At 35.8% G+C, this 5,000-nt stretch overlaps 1 protein-coding gene across 1 annotated transcript in view; it reads left to right on the top strand.

The window, feature by feature from the left end:
* The first annotated feature begins 2,387 nt into the window (after positions 1 to 2,387).
* Positions 2,388 to 5,000, top strand: part of LOC122259861 (uncharacterized) — a 16,201-nt gene continuing 13,588 nt past the window's right edge. Inside the window, exon 1 of the mRNA XM_086553449.1 lies at positions 2,388 to 2,529. The gene's annotated coding sequence lies outside the window, so the exon portion shown is untranslated. The remainder of the gene's footprint in view (positions 2,530 to 5,000) is intronic.

Below are 5,000 nucleotides of genomic sequence, written 5' to 3'. Positions count from 1 at the left end.
AAAGCGACCCATAGACCAACACAAGCTAGGAGAATTAGATATTAGATACGTCAATCAAAGAGAAAAAAAAAACTCGGAATACTTGTAAATAGCAATGTTAATCCAGAGGTTCACAATAATGGTAGAATTTACAAAATGTTATTATGATTGCAAACATGAAAAAGGCATTCATCTATGTGGACGAAGATCGGATAAAGAAAATTATCACGACTATCAACAAACCTACCCTAGAATACGCTGCAGTGGTATGGATCCAGTCCACATGTATGAAAGCTTATGTAGAAGCTGAAACGAGTTCAACGAACGGCCGCCAGATGGGCACGAACTTTAACCCATTCACGCTGGGGCTATTCCGGCTCTGAAGGGTCGGAATGCCGGGGTTTTCGAAGGCATAAGCTTAACGTTAAGGGACGAAGACATCGAAAAAAAAAATAAAACTTACAACATTGGAGGAAATAAGAAAACAAAGTCATATGATTATGCTTTATAATTATATGTTGGTTAGATAAAGATTTTGCTATTTTCAATAAAAGAGGAACATTGGGTCAGAGTAAAAGCTAAACGTAGTGATAAATATGTAAAGAAATGTAGTTTTTCCAGACAGTACTATTGATGGATGGAACAATCTTCCAGAAACGTTGCATGTGCCAGAGACATACATCAATTCAAAAAAGTTACTTGACAATCTTGACGGGTCCCTCTGAACTCAGCGCTCTTTCCCGTATTTAAGCAACTAAGTAAGAACAACTAGTTAAGAACGCACGCACACACACACACACACACACACACACACATAAATATATATATAAATATATGTATATATATATATATATATATATATATATATATATATATATATATATATATATATATATATATAATATATAATATATATACATATATATGAATATATATATATATATATATATAGAGAGAGAGAGAGAGAGAGAGAGAGAGAGAGAGAGAGAGAGATATATGTATATATATATATATATATATATATATATATATATATATATATATATATATATATATATGTGTGTGTGTGTGTGTGTGTGTGTGTGTGTGTGTGTGTGTGTGTGTGTGTACATGTATATATATATGTATATATATATGTATATATATACACATATATATATTCATTTATGTATGTATATGTGTGTATGTGAGTGCCTGTATATATAAATCATGGCCGTTCGCGGGACTGAAAATGAATTACATTTCCAAAGAGGAAAAAAAAAAGGTACAAAATACACAAAAAATATATGCTAAATGATGTTTCATTAGCATCCAACTCTATGGCACAAGCTGCTGAAATTCCTCTTATAATATTTCATTTAATTTCAAAATTAACGGGAGGATTAACCCCTCTTCTTCGTATGCACGGCCCTGGCACACACACACACACACACACATATATATATATATATATATATATATATGTGTGTGTGTGTGTGTGTGTGTGTGTGTGTGTGTGTGTATGTATATATATAAATATAAATGTATCTATATCTATCTATCTATCTATCTATCTATCTATCTATCTATCTATCTATCTATATATATATATATATATATATATATATATATATATATATATACATATATATATATATATATATTTTTTTTTTTAAAGCACACCACACACACACACACATACAGGGTTATTAGTCGGAAGCCTAAATGAAAGCGGCGTTGTGAGGGTCAATCACTTCTGACCATTGGCAAAATTATTTTTTAAAACTTACGCACCATATCATATTTTTGTTCATATTATATGTTATGATATTCAATCACTCCAGGAAAATAATCCCACAATGGAATACATATAATCCTAACTATCAAATGTTTACATGTATTACTTTGTTTAATTATTATCTCGGTTTTTCACAGTTGTACAGTTATGTGCGAGGGAACTTGAAGACACTGCGTAACTTTAGTCAAACGAAAATTGAGGCTGGAATAGAATACTGAATTACATAATTTTCGATGAAATATCTGAGGAAGTGTAAATGCTTGATCGTGTCTTCAGAGGGCTTGGCGTCCCTTTGGGGGCAACGCCGCAAAAGAATTCTTTCATTATTTACTTTCTTGCACAATCTATAGTTATTTGCCTTTTCTAGTTTTAGCTATATATAAAAGAGTATTTTTGTAATAAGGAATATCAAGAGAAAGATAATTCTTACAAATAAATATGCAAAAAGAAAGACGCGTCATCGTACATCTGGCAAAGTCAACAAGAAATTACTTCAAGAGGAGAAAAATATTTTGAATTTTCAAACTTTTTCGACAATGCACATTTCGGAGTTCAACAGTTCATTTAGTCATCCTGCACAGAATAAATACGCAGACGCAAAAGAAACAAATTACCAAAAATGAGACGTGGAAGTTAAATCTGGCAATTTTACGGCGTCACTACACTTAAGCACAGGAACAAAAGTTGTTTCTCGGATTAACTCAGGATTTTATCACTCACTATCAAGTTAACAGCGTGAAGGGGATTATGAGAGGATTCATTTAAAATCGCAGGTGAGTCATGAGGAATTTTAGTGCAATTTATCGCTTTCTTTGTCAGAAAATGAGTGATATGTATAGATGATGCTCTTCCTGTACAGCAAAGGATTGTTGGAACTTGGCCTGTTTCCCTTTTATCATTCGTTGTATGGTTATTCCTTGTTATTGATAATTTCCTCCTTTGTCTCCTCTGCGCATGGTTGGTCTCAGAAGAGCCAAATATACCGTAATGTTAGAAAGAGAGCGTGTGAGGCCAGAACTAACGGCAGCGTAATCTGCCTCTCGGTCTCAGGCTCGAATGTCAGAGCGAGATGTTATTTTCTTCAAAGTCTCTCTTTGGGGGAATAACGTGCTATTGGTGTTTTTTTTTCAGGCTTATGGGGAGACTTTTGTTTACTTAGGACTTTCGCAGGAAATATACACTTGATACTTTAGGTTGGGTCCTCACTTTGGGTTGTCTTTACTGTTAAATGGCTTTATTATCAGTATGATAATTTAAATACAAGACAAGAGTGTTTAGAAATTGGGTAATGTAGATGTTAAGATTAAGCTTTCATGAAGTTACAAGTACAATGACTGAAGCAGTTATTTGTAGAGTTTTATATCCAGATAATACACTGTAATAAGTAACTTAATTATAGATTTGTTCATACAAGGAATCAATAGATCAGTCACTTCTAAGACACTTCCATGATGTAGCTGACACCCAAAGTAAAATCCTGTGGAAAGAAAGAGTTAGGTCTCTCTCCCTTCCATATTCTAAATGTCAGCAACACCATCTCTCGGCGCCTCCTCACCCTCGAAGCGATGGCGAAGCACATCACTAAAACATGACTTACTAATTTGAAACAAAGTAAAATTTCAGAGTAATAGGAAATATTCAGAATAGTGTTGTAATATTAAATACCATGAAAGTGGTACCGATGGATTCCTCTCATCCTTCAGTACTCAAGTCCAGTGAACGTAATCTGTGTCCCCCCCCCCCCCTTATGCCCAACAGTCTGGGCTCTGATAGCTGGGAAGGGCATGAAGTTGGTCAGGGAAATTGCGGGGTGATGTACGTAAAAATTTGCATTGATGCATGCTGCAAATGTACCATAGCTGCACAATATTTCTGTGTAGTGTAAAATGAAAATGTATAATATGTGGTTCCTTTACAATTTACCTACCAGCATGACATACCATGTGCACAACAATTGTGGTTGCCTCTGAGACTGACAATGTCTTGGTGAAAAGGTCAACAAATGTTTTTGTCAATGTATATTCCATGTCACCAACATATATCTCATACTAGATCTGATATTGCAAGCACACACATCTTCACAAATGGCTGAAAATTTTGAACAACAAAAATAAAAAAAAAGTCCTGATGATCGGTCTGATGATTTATGAGTTGCTTTCTCTAGTTGTCATCCACAAACCAACTGAATATCTTCAAATTGTCTTTTCTGATCAATAATTATTTTCCAAATGGCACATCAGGTGAAACCATTGTGTAGGATGAATGTTGGAGCCACTGATCTTCCTCATGCTCTCCCCTACTATTGGGGCCAAAAGATACTGCCTTTGAATGAATGGACGTGATCCTTATTGCTTTGAAAACCATCTCATTGCAAAGGGTGATAGATTTGCTTGGCCAGTCTCCAGGACAGGCACTATACTAAAGACTAAAGTTGTAGTATAAGGTCTATATCATATCATTATTTTCTTTAGTTATTCTCTTTATTTAGTTTTATGTATTTGTGTACTGTTGTAAACAAATATGAAAACTCCCCCTATTCCAAAATGAAGATATGAAGAGATTACAATTATTATCATCATTTACTAAATAGAATTATTAGATAGTACAATACAAAAACAGTAATCCACTCTCCTCCAACAGTCAAATATGACATGACATCTTATGTCCTTTATGTCATGAAGCCCACTGTCAGGCCTAAAACTCGTGTCATGTATGTCATGACACTCGTTCGCAATGGGTTGATTTGCATCGGGATCTGCTCACAGTTGAAACGCGCACACAGTCATGAAGTATTATAGCTGTAACGGCATTAGCTCCAGAGCTACAGGGTTCCAAAGTCAGCCTAAATCTGCATTTTATGATGGATTTATGGAAAAATATTGTTTGGGCTTGTCTGCGCTACCCAGAGGGCGGAGAAAACCCTCCCCACATCCTTCTGATTTTTAGCCAGAGCTGCTAGTGTCGTAGACTGCCTGCCCTGACGACCAGTTAGGTCGTTAGGCGCCCCGTCCACAATGGCTAAACCCTATGACGACGGTGCGTCACACTCGTGTGACACAGCTAAATTCACGATGCTGGGGCGTCATGCCAGTGTGATGTTTCCAATGCAATATTGCAATGGCCCGACGTAGGGGTTTTCGCGTAGCGCGTGTCCCGTTGGGAAAGGGTTAAGAAGGGTACTTGCAGTTACTCAAAGTTGCCGCAGCTATCACACAGGCCTTCAAATCTCCACTATGTGTACTTG

This window comes from Penaeus japonicus, unplaced genomic scaffold (genome assembly GCF_977035675.1).
Source record: "Penaeus japonicus unplaced genomic scaffold, GWHDUDI00000001_assembly GWHDUDI00000028, whole genome shotgun sequence".
Classification (NCBI taxonomy): Eukaryota; Metazoa; Arthropoda; class Malacostraca; order Decapoda; family Penaeidae; genus Penaeus; species Penaeus japonicus.
The sequence above is the reverse complement of the archived record's forward strand: the minus strand, read 5'-3'. Positions and strand labels throughout refer to the sequence as shown.